This window comes from Pelophylax lessonae (assembly GCF_965119305.1).
Source record: "Pelophylax lessonae genome assembly, chromosome: 7".
Classification (NCBI taxonomy): Eukaryota; Metazoa; Chordata; class Amphibia; order Anura; family Ranidae; genus Pelophylax; species Pelophylax lessonae.
Window position 1 is genome coordinate 70093644 of NC_138774.1, and position 20388 is coordinate 70114031.

General features: G+C 45.2%; 1 pseudogene across 1 annotated transcript in view; it reads right to left on the reverse strand.

The window, feature by feature from the left end:
* Nucleotides 1–9022: 9022 nt before the first annotated feature.
* LOC309559496 (cytochrome P450 2G1-like) overlaps nucleotides 9023–20388 on the reverse strand; it is a 61550-nt pseudogene continuing 50184 nt past the window's right edge. Inside the window, exons 6-9 of the transcript XR_014226201.1 lie at nucleotides 14728–14869; nucleotides 12089–12276; nucleotides 11326–11467; nucleotides 9023–9213 (exon numbers count right to left, since the gene is read on the reverse strand). The product of XR_014226201.1 is annotated as a cytochrome P450 2G1-like (transcript). The remainder of the gene's footprint in view (nucleotides 9214–11325; nucleotides 11468–12088; nucleotides 12277–14727; nucleotides 14870–20388) is intronic.

Below are 20388 nucleotides of genomic sequence, written 5' to 3' on the forward strand. Positions count from 1 at the left end.
ATCGCTATTCTGCACAAGGTACGGAAAAGTCCCGTGGGATCCATGCCTGGTTCATTTTAATGAACGTGAGCTTGTCCACATTGTCTCTGGACAGGCGGCTGCGCTTGTCTGTTATAACGCCCCCAGCCGTGCTAAATACCCGTTCAGATAATACACTGGCTGCAGGGCATGCCAGCACCTCCAAGGCGTAAAGTGCAAGCTCAGGCCATGTGCCCAATTTGGAGACCCAGAAGTTGAAGGGGGCAGACCCGTCATTCACTACATGTAGGCGTGTGGACACATACTGCTCCACCATGTTGGTAAAATGCTGCCTCCTGTTAAGACGTTCCATCTGAGCTGCTGGTGCTGCTGTTTGTTGTGGCGTGCTGACAAAGCTTTTCCACATTTCGGCCATGCTAACCCTGCCTTCTGAGGTGCTGGCGGTGCCCTGGTTGCATTGGCGACCTCTTCCTCCTCCTCCTCCTCCTCCTCTGCCTTGTGCTTCCACCGTGGCCCCGCTGTCTGGTGGGAATGCCAGCAGCATCGCGTCTACCAGCGTGCGCTTGTACTCGCACATCTTGCGATCGCGCTCCAGTGAGTGAATTAAGGACGGTACGTTGTCCTTGTAACGGGGATCCAGCAGCGTGGCAACTCAGTAATCAGCACAAGTTAGAATGTGGGCAACTCGACGGTCGTTGCGGAGACACTGCAGCATGTAATCGCTCATGTGTGCCAGGCTGCCCAGAGGCAACGAAAGGCTGTCCTCTGTGGGAGGTGTATCGTCCGTGTCCTCTGTATCCCCCCAGCCACGCACCAGTGATGGCCATGAGCTGGCCTGGGTGCCACCCTGCTGTGAACATGGTTCCATCTCCTCCTCAAGCTCCTCCTCGTCATCCTCCTCATCTTCCAGAACTGTGCCCCTGCTGGACAATTGTGTCCCTGGCGTTTGTGTGTGCAGGAACCCACCCTCGGAGCCCCTTGCGAATGACTGCCCTGAAAGCCTTGGAAATGTTACCTCTTCATCCTCCTCCTCCTCCTCCTCCTCCTCATCCTGTGCCACATCCTCTTCCATCATCGCCCGAATTGTTTTTTCAAGGAGGCATAGAAGTGGGATAGTTAAGCTGAGAACGGTGTCATTGCCACTGGCCATGTTGGTGGAGTACTCAAAACAGCGCAACAAGGCACACAGGTCTCGCATGGAGGCCCAGTTATTGGTGGTGAAGTGGTGCTGTTCCACAGAGCGACTCACGCGTGTGTGCTGCAGCTGAAACTCCACTATGGCCTGCTGCTGCTCGCACAGTCTTTGCAGCATGTGCAAGGTGGAGTTCCACCTTGTGGGCACGTCACATATGAGGCCGAAGTTACGCTGCAGCGCTGACAGGCGAGCAGCAGCAGGGTGAGAACGCCGAAAGTGCGCACAGACGGCCCGCACTTTCTGCAGCAGCTCTGACATATCGGGGTAGTTTTTAAGGAACCTCTGCACCACCAAATTCAGCACATGCGCCAGGCAAGGGATGTGCGTCAAACCGGCTAGGCCCAGAGCTGCTATGAGATTTCGCCCGTTATCGCACACCACCAGGCCGGGCTTGAGGCTCGCTGGCAGCAACCATTCATTTGTCTGCTGTTCCATGCTCCTCCACAACTCCTGCGCGGTGTGTGGTTTGTCCCCCAAACAGGCAAGTTGTAAAACTGCCTGCTGTCGTTTACCCCTGGCCGTGCTGAAGTTGGTGGTGAAGGTGTTACGCTGTGCGGATGAGGAGGCGGTAGAGGATGAGGAAGCGGAGTAGGAGGAGTTAGGAACAGGAGGCAAACTGAAGCGCCCTGCAATCCTCGGTGGTGTAAGGACATGCGCCAAATTGCTATCCGCCTCAGGCCCATCCGCCACTGCATTTACCCAGTGTGCCGTTAGGGAGATATAACGCCCCTGACCGTGCTTACTGGTCCACGTATCGGTAGTTAGGTTGACCTTGGCACAGATGGCGTTGCGCAGTGCACACCTGATTTTTTCCCCCACTTGGTTGTGCAGGGAAGGGATGCCTTGCCTGGAAAAGTAGTGGCGGCTGGGCACGACGTACTGTGGGACAGCCACCGACATAAGGTTTTTAAAACTGTGCGTCTCCACCAGACGGAATGACAGCATTTCAAAGGCCAATAATTTTGAAATGCTGGCATTCAGGGCCAGGGATCGCGGGTGGGTAGGGGGGTACTTCCTCTTCCTCTCAAGTGTTTGGGAGATGGAAAGCTGAACGCTTCCACGGGACATTGTGGAGATGGTTGGTGACCCAGGTGGTGGTGTTGCTGACAGATCGTCTGTTTGCGGGGTGGCAGGTGCCGGTATCACTACAGATGTGGCTGGAGCGGCCGAGACTGCAGCAGAAGAGGAAGCAGGATGAGCCAGAGACGTTTCTTGGTTTTGAAGGTGTCTACTCCACTGCAGCTCGTGCTTTGCACTTAGATGCCTGATCATGCAGGTTGTGCTCAGGTTGAGAAGGTTTATGCCTCGCTTCAGGCTCTGATTGCACAGGGTGCAAACCACTCGTGTCCTGTCATCAGCACATTTTCTAAAGAACTTCCACGCTAGAGAACTCCTTTGAGCTGACTTTGGTGCGCTCGTTCCCTTGCTGTGTTGGGCAGTAGCAGGCGTAGTGTCTAGGGCACGGCCGCTCCGCTTCTGCACCCTGCTCCCTCTTTTGCTTTGCTGGTGGCTCTGTGCGACCACCGCCTCTTCCTCCAAACTACTCAGGTCACCTGCATGACGTTCATTCCATGTGGGGTCGAGGACCTCATCGTCCTCCACATCATCTTCCACCCAGTCTTCACCCTTGCCCTCCTTGTCGGTCTCCACAATGCTGAACGCTGCAGCAGTTGGCACCTGCGTTTCGTCATCATCAGAGACGTGCTGCGATGGTCCTTGCATGTACTCATCTTGAGAAATAAGTGGTTGGGCATCGCTGCACTCAATCTCTTCCACTTCTGGGGCAGGGCTAAGTGGATGGCCCTGGGAAACCCTGCTGACAGAGTCCTCAAAAAGAATAAGAGACTGCTGTATGGCTTGGGGCTCAGACTGCTTGCCTGATTTGAGAGGGGGTGAGGTGAAAGATGGTTGGACATCGGCTGCAGGTGCCAACTCTGACCTTTCTGCAGTAGACTGGGTGGGAGACAATGTGAAGGAACTGGAGGCACTGTCAGCAGCAAACCAATCTACTATCGCCTCTCTGTGTTCTGGCCTCATCACTTCTAGAGGCGTATGATGCCCTACCAAATACTGATGCAGGTTCTGTCGCCTACTCACACTTGAGGAAGGTGTTTCACTTGTGCGTGTAGCTGGCACAGATCGACCACGTCCTCCCTCTCCTTGCAACAGGAGCTCTACCAGCAGCACCACGACCCAGGCCACGGCCCTTATTTGACGGTCTCCTCATATTTCTGTAATTTAAGATCTTGCCCTAGAAAGGTGTTTATTGAATAGCGGAACAAAAGAACAACAGTATCGCACGGGTGTATCTCACAGTCAAATATGCAAACTATGCCTCAATTTAATGTTTTTTACACCAAAAGGGTGTATATTGAATAGCGGAATAGGATAAAAAACTGTGTATCTCACACGTACAAACACAGACTAGGCCCGATTAAATTTTTTTGTACCCTAAAGGGAGGATGAGGAAGAGGAGTAGGAGGAGTTGGGAACAGGAGGCAAACTGAAGCGCCCTGCAATCCTTGGCGGGGGAAGGAGATGCGCCAAACTAATTTAAAAGGTGTATCTCACACGTACCGATACAGACTATGCCGTAATTTAATTTTTTACACTCCAAAAGGGTGTATATTGAATAGCGGAATAGGAAAACTTTTATAATACGGTGTATCTCACACGTACAAACACAGACTAGGCCCTGATTACAATTTTTTGTACCCTAAAGGCAGGATGAGGAAGAGGAGTAGGAGGAGTTGGGAACAGGAGGCAAACTGAAGCGCCCTGCAATCCTTGGCGGGGGAAGGAGATGCGCCAAAAAAATTAAAAAAGGTGTATCTCACATGTACCGATACAGACTATCCCGCAATTTAATTTTTTACACTCAAAGAGGGTGTATATTGAATAGCGGAATAGGACAAATTTTACAAAACGGTGTATCTCACACGTACAAACACAAACTAGGCCCCGATTACAATTTTTTTTACCCTAAAGGCAGGATGAGGAAGAGGAGTAGGAGGAGCAGGCAGGAGGCAGACTGAAGCACCCTCAAATCCTCGGCAGTATGAGATGCTCCCCAAAAATTGGAAAGGTGTATCTCACACGTACCGACACAGACTATCACGCAATTTAATTGTTTATACCCAAAGGTTTTGATTAAATAGCGGAATAGAAAATATGATCAAAAAAAAAGTGTATGTATATCACACGTACACCACCACACTAGGCCCCAATTACTATTGTTTGTACCCCTAAAGGCAGGATGAGGAGTAGGAGGAGTATGGAACAGGCAGCACCCTCAAATCTTCAGAAGTATGAGATGAACCTCAAAAACTTGGAAAGGTGGATCTCACACGTACCAACACAGACTATCCCGCAATTTAATTGATCCCCAAAGGTTTTTATTGAATAGCGGAATAGGAAATATGATCTCAAAAAGAGTATGTATCTCACACGTACAGAAGCACACTAGGCCCCAATTACTATTGTTTGTACCCCTAAAGGCAGGATGAGGAGTAGGAGGAGTATGGAACAGGCAGCACCCTCAAATCTTCAGAAGTATGAGATGAACCTCAAAAACTTGGAAAGGTGGATCTCACACGTACCAACACAGACTATCCCGCAATTTAATTGATCCCCAAAGGTTTTTATTGAATAGCGGAATAGGAAATATGATCTCAAAAAGAGTATGTATCTCACACGTACAGAAGCACACTAGGCACCAATTACTATTGTTTGTACCCCTAAAGGCAGGATGAGGAGCAGGAGGAGTATGGAACAGGCAGCACCCTCAAATCTTCAGAAGTATGAGATGAACCCCAAAAACTTGGAAAGGTGGATCTCACACGTACCAACACAGACTATCCCGCAATTTAATTGATCCCCAAAGGTTTTTATTGAATAGCGGAATAGGAAATATGATCAAAAAAAATGTATGTATCTCACACGTACAGAAGCACACTAGGCCCCAATTACTATTGTTTGTACCCCTAAAAGGCTGGATGAGGAGTAGGGGGAGTATGGAACAGGCAGCACCCTCAAATCTTCAGAAGTATGAGATGAACCTCAAAAACTTGGAAAGGTGGATCTCACACGTACCAACACAGACTATCCCGCAATTTAATTGATCCCCAAAGGTTTTTATTGAATAGCGGAATAGGAAATATGATCAAAAAAAAGTGTATGTATCTCACACGTACAGAAGCACACTAGGCCCCAATTACTATTGTTTGTACCCCTAAAAGGCTGGATGAGGAGTAGGGGGAGTATGGAACAGGCAGCACCCTCAAATCTTCAGAAGTATGAGATTGTGTTCACTGTACCCCACAAAGATTGTGTTCACTGCACCCCAAAAAGATTGTGTTCACTGCACCCCACAAAGATTGTGTTCACTGCACCCCAAAAGGATTTCATTCACTGCACCCCAAAAAGATTGTGTTCACTGCACCCCACAAAGATTGTGTTCACTGCACCCCAAAAGGATTTCGTTCACTGCACCCCAAAAAGATTGTGTTCGCTGCACCAAGATTGTGTTCACTGCACCCCACAAAGATTGTGTTCACTGCACCCCAAAAGGATTGTGTTCACTGCACCCCAAAAAGATTGTGTTCACTGCACACCAAAAAGATTGTGCTCACTGCACCCCAAAAGGATTTCGTTCACTGCACCCCAAAAAGATTGTGTTCACTGCACCAAGATTGTGTTCACTGCACCCCACAAAGATTGTGTTCACTGCACCCCAAAAGGATTGTGTTCACTGCACCCCACAAAGATTGTGTTCACTGCACCCCAATAAGATTGTGTTCACTGCACCCCACAAAGATTGTGTTCACTGCACCCCACAAAGATTGTGTTCACTGCACCCCAAAAAGATTTTGTTCACTGCACCAAGATTGTGTTCACTGCACCCCACAAAGATTGTGTTCACTGCACCCCAAAAGGATTTCGTTCACTGCACCCCAAAAAGATTGTGTTCACTGCACCAAGATTGTGTTCACCGCACCCCACAAAGATTGTGTTCACTGCACCCCAAAAGGATTTCGTTCACTGCACCCCAAAAAGATTGTGTTCACTGCACCCCACAAAGATTATGTTCACTGCACCCCAAAAGGATTTTGTTCACTGCACCCCAAAAAGATTGTGTTCACTACACCAAGATTGTGTTCACTGCACCCCACAAAGATTGTGTTCACTGCACCCCAAAAGGATTTCGTTCACTGCACCCCAAAAAGATTGTGTTCACTGCAGCCCACACACAGCAAAATGGATGTGGATCACTGACACCTGCCTATCTCCTATCCCACACCACACAGCAATATCGATTGTAGTTTGTAGAACACACTTTCCCTAAAAATCTGCAGACTCTATCCCTAACAGGATTTATAAGATCGTAGATCGGGACTGCACCCCACCCCACACAGCAATATCGATTGTAGTTTGTAGAACACACTTTCCCTAAAAATCAGCAGACTCTATCCCTAACAGGATTGATAAGAGATCGTAGATCGGGACTGAGTGCAGACCCCACCCCACACAGCAATATCGATTATAGTTTGTAGAACACACTTTCCCTAAAAATCTGCAGACTCTATCCCTAACAGGATTGATAAGAGATCGTAGATCGGGACTGAGTGCAGACCCCACCCCACACAGCAATGTCGATTGTAGTTTGTAGAACACACTTTCCCTAAAAAACAGCAGACTCTATCCCTAAAATGCCTACAACTCGCCCTGCCTAACACACTCCGACCTGTCCCTCAATTCTATCCGGACACAAATGGTTTTTTTCCTGTCTGTCCCTAAAATCAGCAGCCAGCACGTTGATGTGTGCTCTCTCCCTGATCTAAGCAGCAGAATGACGCCGTAGCGGCGCTGCCTCGAACTTATAAAGACTTGGTCACATGCTTCAGACAGCCAATCACAGCTACTGATACATTTGTAGGCATGGCTGGGATGGCTTAAGGCACACCAGTTAAACGCTTGTTGATTGGCTGTTGAAAGCCCGCCATGAAAAGCGTGCCAAAGCATGCAAAACCCGGAAATAAAACGACCGAACGCGGATTTTTAACCGAATATACAGTAAAGTGTCCGTGTTCGTTTTCGGGTAACAAAAATCCAATTATTCGGTACGAACACGAATAATACAGTCCGTGTTCGCTCAACCCTAATCTTAATTATAACATATTGATATAGTATAAATATAAAGTGCTCAGTGGAAAGTGACAAGCATAATTATTCAATAATATCCAGAGTGCATCAGCAGATGATCAATAAATATATCAACTGATATGTGAAATGAGCACTAAAACATGAGAATAAAACAAAATTGGTGTGTCCAATACATATGTAGTAAAGTGACACAGTTTTAGTTGGTCCAATATATAACTTAATAGGGATTACAAAAATTGAAAATATATAAATACAAATAGAAAATTAGTAATTTTTTTTTTTTTAAAGTAATATTGATTGATTTAAAGTGACTTAGTGCAGCCTAGCCCAATATATCTACAAAGATCTTGCAATATGGTGCAGCCAACGGAGTGAGAAAAGGTGACTAAAGAAATATAAATGGTTAACAATATAAGTCCATAAGGTGATTGGTGAGTTAAATTCCAAAATAAGTTGATGGGTGAATCTCGGGGGGTGATCCAAAAGGAGCGTGCCGGGTGAGGAAACTAGTGCCCCCCTCTCAATTCTGCCCACACTCATCAGAGCTCAATACCCCTACAGGGGTAACCAGCGTGAAGTTATAAGGGGTTCCCTCTGCCAAGCAGGGCCCGAAATGCAGGTATCCTCAGTGGTTCTAATGGATCATCTCTCCCATGTATATGGTATATTCAATATAATCAATACAGCCTCATGTAATATCCGCATCCCATCATTTATTTACGGCAAGTTCCAGATCATGTGCAAGAAGAAGAGCCTCATATAGTGAAATATTGTAAAAGTTCTTGTTTATTAAATAAGAAATGGTACTCACATTAAAAGCAGGTAAAACAAGCATGCAATGGTATAGGGAACTCCTGATGATGTCAATCTGACGAAACGCATAGAGCGTAATCATGTAATTTCCGCTACCTTGGAATGCACATCCGGCAGTTGGAACGCATTGGGGTTCTAGAAGCATACCGCGAATGAGGAAGTTGCGGTCCCTATACCATTGCATGCTCGTTTTACCTGGGTCTAGCAGCACCTGGAGCAGTTCATTGTATTTACCTCACTCTGTGTGACTGGCAGTGAAACCTCTATTTTCTTTATAGGAATTTCATTGAAAATCTTGACACAGTGTATAGAAGTTTATTCACTCAACCTTTGAGTATTTGCATTTTTATGGAATCACTACACCTGTTGTTTGTTTATATTTTCATTGAAGTTATTTTATGTTACACCTGCACTTTCTAGGATAGCGCACTCCATTATATTTTTCACATATTGTATGCACCAGCTTTTCAATTTTTGAGAGTCAGCTGGACACATGATGTCCCCTACCACTGGCTGTTCAACATGCACGGCTAATTTTTAATGGTCACACGTGCAATCTTTTGGTATTTGATAAAATGTTGTCTTTTATTATACTATATTTTAACATTTACATGCAGAATGTTGATTTCACATCTATAAAACAATGAGCTCATTAACAAAATGGTAGGCTTAGGATCTGCCAGAAAGAATACAATGCACAATAAATGATATACAAAATTAGAGTATAATTAAAGGCTATTCAACTTATTACTTAATAATTACTCATCATTTAATATAATGCAATAATAATAATATTCAAAAACAAATGATAATATTGGTCTCTGTGGCACATCTTTCTCCCTTCCCAATATAACTTTTCTCTGATGTTGCAGGATGGGTATTTTACCGAGGGACGGCAAACATTTTAAAATTCCGAGCTCTTGAAGCATTGGTATTGGGTTCTGGGGTAATCTCCAGGTCCTTCTTGTTCACTGTTGGTTTTAAAGTAAACCTCTGGAGTACAGTAGTAAAAAACAAGAAAAGCTCCATACGGGCCAGACCTGCTCCTGCACAAGCACGTTTACCTAAATAGAAGAAAGGGGGGAATCAGCTTTAAGATAGCAGAACTAGCACTACACATATATAACATGCAGGTTACGGTTCTCTGATTGTTGGGAACCTGGTGCTCTGGGATCACTGATTTCTGATCGTGTGCTTGGCTCCACACTACAATGATGTGTTTGTCCTTATGTTTTATGCTTACATATTTTGCACGCTGTCCCTGGAGAGCTAAGGCGGTCCAATATGGATAGCCAAGCTGACTGCTTGGCTGATCTTGGATGAATGTCTCTCTTAAACCTTTCAAGTGCATTTGACCACTCATTGCCTGAGGGTCAATAAGCTGCAGAGCTTTTCAATGTGGGTGTACAGCACTGGATGTCACTTTCTTGGTTAAGGCTGAACTCTTTTGGTTGGACTCTTTCTTTGGGAGGTATGTAAATGGCCTACAAAATGAGCTTTGACTTCTGCTTCTATTTGCTCTGCTCAGTGGCTTTGTTTGCGCATGTACTGTTTTATCCTATAGATTTCTATTGGTTGTTCATACATTAGTCCTGAGCTAATCATTAAGTGTAGCGGAAATCTGGTTTCTATGAGATGTTTAGTATGTTAAAGTGGACCTTCACCCTTTAAATAAAGTTCCATCTGCTCACTCCCGTCTCTTTGTTACTCAACTGCAGGTATTCCTTTATGTTAGAAAAAGTAATTCCTTTTTTTTTTTTTTTAACGTGCCCTTTCCTAATCCTTTGCCTAGATGTATGGTTGACCACCCTCTGCCTCCTAGTATGTCCTTGTCACACATTTAGGGAGGCAGTGTTTCAGTAAGGGATGAAGTATTGCTCCATTTCAATCCTGGCAGAGACGGGACTGGACATGAACGGGCCATTGCACATGCACATACACAATTCCTTTGGATCTCTGTCAGGTATTTGGAACCTGGAATTGACCTGCAGTCTTCTCTGCACATACATGTGATCTCTCTAGGCAGAAGTTTCCAGATGGCAGCACGGAAGCAGACTTTCACTGGCAAGGAAGACATAGACTTAATCAGGGCTGGCCCGAGACATTGTGCTGCCTGGGTCCAAGAATGAAATGCTGCCCCCCCCCAAGAAAAAAAAAATCACGCCTATCAAAGGGTGTGAGCAGAAAAAGGCGGGCCGGGCATGAGGCTAGCCACATCTACTCCTCCAATTCCACCCAATGGAAATGCAAGCTGCGCCCAAACATCAGCTGCTGTTGGAGCCGGTGAGAAAAGGATCTTTGCTCTCAGTCTCTCGTGGGTACCCCACCCCGGCAGTGCACACACTGTGTGCTTAGGTGTTTAACAGCCGGTGTTAGACTGTGTGTGAGCACCCTCACGCCCGGCAAATATGAGTATGTGTGTTGAGGGCAGCAGGGCGACCTTTTTACAGGGCAGAGGAGTGGCCCGAGGGGGCCAATTGTCACACACAAAACTGCTGGAAAAAATCTTGGACGTCAGTTTGCTGCCCCTCTCAAACTGCTTCCTTTGTCCAATGGACCCAGTGGGACCCATGGTAGGGCCAGCCCTGGACTTAATGGACTAGTAACTATCTTTTTTTTTTTTTATTTAGAGGGAAAATTAAGAGAGAGTTGACATTTAGTTTTACCTAGGTAGGGTGAAGTTGCTCTTTAACCTGTTCTTATGCAAACAACAGTTAAGTCTTGCCTCCTATTCATATTTACACCATCTGTAATTGTGCGAATGAGAAAATATAACTAGTCTGATCAACACCATTGCCGAACAATAGCTATCAAAAATGAATTACAAGTAAAGTCAGCAGGAATGTGCGTTTGATTGAAGACTATTCTGTTCTGAATAGGTTTTGCTCAATCATACCCCTGCCTTCCCTGAAAGTTTGTATCTACAGATAAACAAGTAATGCCCAACCCATTGTGGTTTGTTTCTAACCCAGAAGCAGTGACTTTATACATGCAGAGGAAATTAAACATGTATATACAATAGTACAATAGTACATTCGTAGTATAGCCAACAAAAAAAAAAAACATTAATATTTAGGAGCAATGGTTATATAATTTAAATTGTAAAAAATAAATTTGGCTTATTTATGTTACAGTTACAATGGATTCCCTTGAATCTTTGTATAGTGCTATGGTACCTGCAGAAAAAGGCATAAAAGCATCATTCTTCTTAAAGGCCCCATTCTCATCAAGAAAGTGTGCAGGATCAAACTTATTAGGATTCTTAAAGAATTTAGGATCTTTCAAAACTGATGTGAGGGTAACAACCACCAAGGTGCCCTGAAATTAAAACAAGATAAAAATACTTTTAAAACATAATTATCATCACAGATTTTAATTTGGAGTTTAGGAGATATCTATTAAATTATTTTGCTCAGGGATTAGCAACCTGAACTTGAAGTGGCAGCATGTCCTACATTTTAAGAGAATCTGTCACCTTGCCAACCCCCGCCCATTTTATACTGACCTCTCCGGAGAACTCTGTCTTCCATCATCACAGGTGCCATAATACCTAGGGTCAGCTGGTGTCAGATCTCAGATGGAGGAGGGATCTAACCTCCTCAATTATGTAAAGTGTTCAGGCCTTGTGGTAGGCCTGAGAACTGAATCATAGGAGATGGTCACATGTCTCCATAGCCAGAAACACCAAGTATTTGGCAGCAACGGTCGCAAAAGTGGAGAATTGGGTGATTCTTGGAGAAGTAAGAATAAGGTAGTCCAGAGAGGAGGATTTTATAAAGATCTTGTCGATTTGACCTGTAGGTGACAGGATCTATTTAAAAAAGTGCACATTGTTTCCATTATACAGCTAACAGAATCAATGCACATCAATGAATTTTCCAGGGAGATGATCACTTGGCAACTCTTTTCTAAAACAGACATTTCTATAAGTACCCCTACCTTAGGAATTGTATATCCTTGGAAGGTAATATCTTTGCTGGTAGCATGAAGGAATCCTGATGGAACTATATCAGCAAATCTCTGGATTTCATGTATAACGGCATCTGTATATGGCATCTTGTTCCTGTCCTCCGCAGAGGGAAGGCGATCTTGTCCAATCACGGTGTCAATTTCTTTCTGGACCTTATCTGCAGGTTACATGGAAACTTTAATAGAAATGGCATGGAGTTTTCCCTCAAAAAAAAAAATCATACTATCAAAAAGCAAAAGATCTCCATCAGAAGGCAATGCTGTGCAATGACTTGTCAATGTCATGAGGTCTTTAAGGCCCAAGGCTGAAGAAAGAGATATAAGCAACAGACATATGATGTGAGATCCAGGGACAGAAAAAGTCTGGAGTAGAGATGGGCCGAACACCCCCCGAACAAGTTTTAACCCGAACGGTGAACCACATTGAAGTCAATAGGAGCCGAACAGTAAAAATCTAAAGTGCCCCTTTTGAAGGCTTATATGCAAGTAATTTGCCATAATAGGGGCATGGGGGTGTGGTTACTGCCCTGGGGGACATGTATTAATGCTAAAAACATTTTTAAAAACAATCTTTTTTTTTGTGATTTTAATGATGCTTAAAGTTTAACAATAAAAATGAAAAATTCCTTTAACTACTTGCCGACTGCCCGCCACAGATATGCTGCGGCAGGCTGGCTTGGCAAACCGCCATTCCTGTACAGCGGTTCACAGGAGCCCTCCTGGGGGCGTGCACGTGCTGCCGGAGGTGTGCTAGCGCCCCTATTAGGCAGCGGGGAAGCCAGTAATCGCCGGTATGATGTTATTTCTTCAGTATGAAAAGACAATCTCCTCGGAGCTCCAGACTATTTAGCAGCCTCCCTGCTACCAACTGAGAACACCTCCCCAGGGATTTGCTAGACCCTGCTCAATATTCAGGCTGGTCATTTGAATTCTCCCTCCCCAAGATCCAGAAAATGATTCCAGAGGCAGGGGGAAGCAATCAAACTCCCAGTCTGTGAAGCCCTGAACAGACCAAACCAATTACTGTTGCCTTGATTACAGAAGTAACCAAACATTAAATTTACCTAGCAGCCTAACAAGGAAGGTGCTACAGAGAATTACCCCCAACACCATTTCTTGTGCACCTCTGGGGGCAGGAAGTAAAGGGAAATTTCCACAACAGGATACTGTTGAACAGGGGTACTGATATAAAATTCATGGAGGTCTGGTTGTGAAAATTTTTTCCAGCAGAGGTTCAAATTGCATGTTTGTGTGATGACGCAGATCCTTTCCATCACACCTCCCCCCCTCCTTCTCAGGCCAGTGTCCTCAGTCCCACCTGCACATCACAGCCCCCGCAATTTATATCAGTGTTCTTACCCCCCCACCCCCTTAACATTACGGTTTCACCCTCTTTATGTCAGTCATCCCTTCCTTCGGGATTAGAAAAAAAAGAACAATCATACTCACCTAGGTGGATGCAGCATTAGTCTGATGCTGCATTTGTCCACTGCCACCTCTAAACTGTGATATCAACAACCACTGATTGCTCAGTTCCTGCTTTTCAGTGAGTAGGGAGCCAGTGACTGTCAGTCACTGGCTCTCTGCTCTACCCTTCCAGCATCTACTGGAGAACTGGGCTGTGGAATGGGTGGGAGCGGCCAGCTCAGGCTCTCAGTGGTACACTAAGAGACTGAGCCAGCTGCTGGTCGAGACATCCGGGTGGACACTGAGAATAAAGTCGGGATCTCTCCAGAGTCTGGACCAGCTGAGTGACATCAACCGACAGTAGGCTTTAGCTTAAAATGGGATACAGGAGTGCAGAGCGAAATGCACTCCTGTGACCCACAGGAGAAATTAGGCCAAAAGAGCATTGGCCCCATTTCCCCTTTAAGTCACAGCGTCCTCTTTTATGTCACAGCCCCCCCCTTTACGTCACAGTTTCCTCACCCCCCCTTCATATTGTTATCCTCCCCCCTCCCCCCCCCCCGATATCAGTGTCTTCAACCTCCCTTCATAGCAATGTCCTCAGCTCTCTCTACCCTCTCTTCATAGCAGTCCCCCCCCTTTATAGCAGTGTACTTATCCCTTCATAGAGATATCCTAAACCCCACCCCCTGCTTGATAGCAGTGTCCTTAACCCCTCACTTCATAGCAGTACCCTCACCAACCCCCCCCCCCCCATCATTTTTTCATGGCAGTTACCCCCTTCATTGCAGTGTCCTCGCCCCATTCATAACAGCATCCCCAGCTCCCTTCACCCCTTCCACAGTCCTACCTTACACAGGGCAGGTCTGGACAGAGGGTGGGAGCTGCCCAATTTTCCTTTTTAACAAGCTGGTGATTGGTTGCTAGGACTGCCCTGTTAGCAGCTCTTGCCTGCTGTACAGACCTCCTGCCTGTCCCATCCTCTGCTATGCTGCGAGAATGTCAGTGTGGGGATAGAAGCAGGAGTGGGACCTACAAGTCAGCCAGGCAAGAAAGGAAGCGAGTCCAGGCTCCTAAGCGGTGTAACCACCCCAATCTGGATGGGACTGTCACTTTGTCTGGATCCGGACCGCGGTCCACCATTAGATAGATGATAATATCAGTTATACCTGGAATGACAACATACACACATCTAAAAATACCTTGTATCTCTGGAAATTTTTGCATTATTAGGAAAGCATATCTCATGGTAGCACTTGAAGTCTCTGTGCCAGCAAAAAACAGGTCAAGAACTGATGCCAACAAATTCTCTTCATTAAATTCTGTATTTGTTTTGTTTTTCTCCTATAATAAAACACAGATACACCAAATTGGTTGCAATGCATACTGTACATATGCATTCTTCATTTTAGTGGCCATCATAGGGTATTATATGTGCACTGATATCAAAGATAACATACTTCACAGATGACAATTGGTGGCGAGTTATGTAGGCATAACCCAAGTAGCAAGCTTTTTTTTGTTTTGGTTGTTTTTTTTGTTTTGATTTTTACAAATGAACAACTCAACATGTTTGTGTAGACAGGAAAAGCCCATTCAAAATATTTTAAAATTAAATTAACATGGATTTGCATCACTGGACGATGTGATTGACAAATTGATGGATTTGCAATAATGGAAAGAACTTGTGGTGTCTTTATTTTTGTTTACTTTTTTTGTGCATGAGTAGGGGTATTATGTAACCTTTACTCATTCACATGGGGGGGGGGGGGTCAGTATCTGAGGGCCCCTTTTTATAGTGGGATTCAAGATTCTGATAAGCCACCCAACTTCAGACCCCCACAATGCCAGTGGCCATATTTGGGCAACCACTATTACTACTACTGCTACTAGTGGTGAGCCGAACATCCCCCTGTTCGGTTTGCACCAGAACATCTCCAACAGGGGAAACTCTATCAAAGTCTATGGGACATGAACATGAAAAATCAAAAGTCCTAATTTTAAAGGCTTAAAATTAAAGTTATTGGCCCAAAAAAGTTTATGGGGACCTGGGTACTGCCCTGAGGGACACGAATCAATGTAAAATATTGTTTTTAAAACAAGCGCTTTTACAGGAGCACTGATTTTAATAATGCTTAAAGTGAAACCATAAAAATGAAAAATTCCTTTAAATATCGTGGGGCCCCCTTAATGTGCCTGTAAAGTAGCGCATTTGTGCAATGTTTGTAGCCTGCTGCAGCAATACTGACATTTCTAAAGGAAAAAATGTCATTTAAACTTGCTCGCGGCTGTAATGTATTGTTGGCTCCTGGCAATACAGGTAAAAAAAATTAAAAAAAATGGCGTGGGGTTCCCCCTAAAATCCATACCACACCCACAGCATGGCTCTGCCCCCCACCCCAAAGCACCTTGCCCCCATGTTGATGGGGACAGGGGTCTCTTCCTGACAACCGTGGGCTGTGGTTGTGGGGGTCTGCGGGGGGAGGCTTATCAGAATCTGGAAGCCCCTTTTAACAAGAGGGCCCCCCAGATCCAAGCCCCCCTATGTGAATGGATATCGGGTACATTGTACCCCCACCCATTCACCAAAAAAGTGCACAAAAAAAATGAAGACAAAAGCCAGTTTTGGAAAAGTCCTTTATTAAAAAATAAATAAAAAAATAGTGTCCCCTGATGATCAGTCGCTTGTCCGCCCAAAAAATAGAAAAAGAAAAAAAAAAAAGAAGCTCCTGCTTCTCCGAACGCTTCCCGCACTCTGAGCTGCTTTGATTTTGACAGCTGTTTTATAGGGACATCTGATCTCAACAAACTGTAAAAAGAAAAAATCTCTCTCTCTGCCAGCAATGTATTTATTAACTATAGAATTCCACTTATAAATTACCCACTGGCCAAGGGATTCAAACCCACAACACCGCAATTAGCAAGGCTGATACTCTACCAGCTATGCCGCCATCAAGCACACGTAGGCTTCAAAAACTTTCCCTTCCTAACTAACTAACTAACTCCTATCTCTCCCTACACACAGTGGATGAGCTAAAAGTTAGGGAGAGTGTGTTCAGCTTAAGCAGGCTTAACGGTGGCATAGATGGTAGAATACCAGGCTTGCAATGAGATGGATATGGGGTTTGAATTCCCTGGTCAGCAGGTGATTTATTGAAATCAGAGGTCAGAGTCCATGCTAATGCAGGAACTCGAAGTTCCTGTAAAGAAGGTTATTTATTCATCATTCAACGAATGAGTTGAAGTTACGTTCGACTCGAACTCGAAGCTCATCCCTAACTGCTACTACTACCATTGCTACTGGCCCTCTGTTTATATAGCTGACAGTTTAGGAAGCTTTCATTCGGTTCTGTGAAATGTTGGAGCACGTGTGTAACAGGCGGCATTCATTGTGATTGACAATGGATTCACTACGAGGGACACTTTTGAGGATTTTTTTAAATTTATTTAATAATATACTTCTCAAAAGTTTTGATGTCTATTTCTAAGTGACATTTTTTTTTTTTTGTGAAAGAGAAGGGATACTCATTCATGTAAGGGGACCTGTGGCTTGATATAGTTCAGGGGGGAGGGGCACGCTGATTCCTCCTTCCTCTCACCTGACCAGTGGCCTGCTTGGCATAAGGGTCTTGTATGGATTTTTGGGGACCTCACACTTTTTTTTTTGTTTTTAGTGCAGTACCTCTTTAAAATCAAAACTGCATTGGGGGGGGGGGGGGCATTCCATGGCATTCCAACTGCTAACACAGTTTTCATTATCGTTAAAAAGCAATTTATCAAAACAGCACACAGACCCCTTCAAAGGTCTCCCAAAATACATAAACCCTTAGGGGCCTGCTTTGCATTTTGGGAAACCTTTGCATTTTGGGAATCACTACTCCCATTAAAATGTAAAAAATGTTTTGTTTTTGTTTTTTATGGCATTGTACATGTTCCACGGGGCAGTGCCCACACCCTTGGTATTTTTTACACCACTTTGCCTTTTAGCCCAGAAAATGGGCATTTTTAATTTGACAGAATTGGCTCCCAATATTTTCAGTAGGGTTTCAGGTTTGGCATCCACACTTTGAAACTTTGAAGTCTGCTTATCACTACGTTCTATAAGGAGGAAGTGGAGAGAGACAAAGTCCCAGCCACATGTCCTTCCCATGCTCTAAACCTGAAGAGATGATTATACACTAACACACAGAGTAGATAGGTCGACTCTGAGTGCAAGTCCCACCCCACAGTTTCTGCCATTGAAAAGTTCCATTCCCCAGTTAGACAGCAGTTGCAGGATCCCCCCGTGACTGCTGATCTTGTCTTCAGGTCTTGGACACATTGACATTGGTCTCATCACTATCAGGGGCCCCTGCAAATGGACTTTGCTGCCACATTCATACAGAGGTATCTTTACTAAGTGCCATATAAACCCAGGTTTTTGCCCACCAGGAATCCCCTCAGTTCACAGAGGCCCCATCCTGGGAGGGGACACTGCCAATTTTATTATCAAACCATCTTTTCTATTTAGCAAACATCCTGTTTTTCTTGTTTGCCTACAGGTTTAGCACAATATCCTGTTACAATATGACCATTTCTCATATTCCCCTGTCATTCACTTTACTTGTCAACGGTCATAATGTTATGGTTTCTACAGCAAAATATTAGGGCTACATATATGCAGTGGTGGTATTCAGCCGGTTCGCACCGGTTCCATAGAACTGGTTACTAACTTTTTGCAAGTTCGCAGAACCGCCTTGTGTTGTGAGTTTGATTGACCATCTGTAATAAAAAAAATCATCCTCCTGATGACTGCTCTGCTGCTCCCTCCTCTGTCAGCGCTGCAGGGAGGCGGCTGGAGCCCACACACTGCACTGGTTGCTAGGCTAGAGCCGCTTAGCGTCTAGCAACCAGTGATGTCACCCCTTCTCCTCCAGGCCGCCGCCTCCCAGACAGTCCCCGCGACTCCCCGCCTATTTGGCTCTAGTAAGAAAGGGTGGACCCGGGGCACAGAGCAGTGCGCCCCGAGCCCACCCATTGTGTGACAATAGCGAATGAAAATTTGCTATTGTCACACAGATCCTCCTCCTCCTCAGCCAATGCCATTGGAGGACGCGGGATGCAGGAGGACTCGAGGAGACACGGGGACTGAAGAGAAGAAGGCGCTACAACAGGTAAGTCAAGTGCACTGGTCTGGGGGGCTTGGCAAGTTGGCACGCTGTTCACTCTGCTTTGAAGGGGGCACAATGATCTATGCATTAAAGGGGGTACGATGATCTCTGCATTGAAGGGGGCACAATGATCTCTGCATTGAAGGGGCCCGCAGCACGCTGGCCTAGTCTCTGCATTGAAGGGGGTACGAATGATGATCTCTGCATTGAAGGGGGCCCGAATGATGATCTCTGCATTGAAGGGGGCATGCCGCACGCTGGTCTCTGCATTGAAAGGGGGCACGCTGGTCTCTGCGCATTGAAAGGGGACACACTGGTCACTGTGCATTGAAAGGGGGCACGCTGGTCACTGTGCATTGAAAGGGGGCACGCTGGTCACTCTGCATTACAAGGGGGTACGCTGGTCACTGTGCATTGAAAGGGGGGTACGCTGGTCACTGTGCATTGAAAGGGGGGCACGCTGGTCACTGTGCATTGAAAGGGGGGCATGCTGGTCACTCTGCATTGAAAGGGGGCACGCTGGTCACTGTGCATTGAAAGGGGGCACGCTTGTCACTGCATTGAAGGGGGCACACTGGTCATTGCATTGAAGGGGGCACGCTGGTCACTGCATTGAAGGGGGCACGCTGGTCTCTGTGCATTGAAAGGGGGCACGCTGGTCATTCTGCATTGAAAGTCGGAACTGGTTACTAAAATTTTTGAATCCCACCACTGCATATATGTTATGCAAAATGAAAAAGGTGCGCTGATTAAATGATAAGGCTGCTACCAAAATCCAATAACTGAATTGGACAAATAAATATATGTGAAGAAGGTCTGGTGCACTAAATACAATGAATTATCCTGATGTACAAGTTTAAATTATAAATGTGTATAAAAACACAGTGACAACAAGTGTACAAAGTGAATATGTGACAAATTCCAAAAACAAAATGATGCTCTTGAACTGCAAAGTGAATATATCTACATGTGATATAATCAGAAATAAAAAGTGCATTTATCCACGTGACCGGTGCATATGACCATTCAAATGAATGTGAATAGGTGACAATACAAATTCCAGAAACAAAGTGCTGCTCTAGAACTTCAAAATAAATATAAATGCACATGGTATAATCAGAAATAAAAGTCCATTTATTCACGTGACCAGTGCATGTGATCAAAAAACGTGATGTGTTTTAATGATAAAGGTCCATTTATCCCCGTGGTTGGTGCAAAATCCCACCACCTTGCAAGTTATATTCTTACCAGACGGATATGGCTTAGTGCATAACAGCTCCTCTCAAGTGATCTCCTATGATGTGACAGTGATAGGTGTTCCACTGCACACAGGTGAAACATATACTCAATTAAGCCTCTTACCAGATGGAAATAGGTTTTGAGCAAATGTAGATCTCCTCAAAGGAAATGACACCCGCATAGGTTGAGACTTGAAGGATTAATGAGCAATCCTGTACCTCCCCTATTCTCCTGAAGGCAGCACCTCTCGGATGACCCCCAAGAAAAATGAGAGTGGCAGACAATAGTGCATTACCTCACAGACTGTATTAGAATAAAAAAAAGAAGTGCACTTACATTGTCCCATATAACATCAGCAGTATGCTATAACTTGTGTTAGACCGCGGCCGCCTGCAGCGCGGACTGCGGACGTAGAGCGTGACGGCGTGGCTTCTCCCTGATGACGCGTTTCCTTGTAAAAAGTTTCATCTGCTT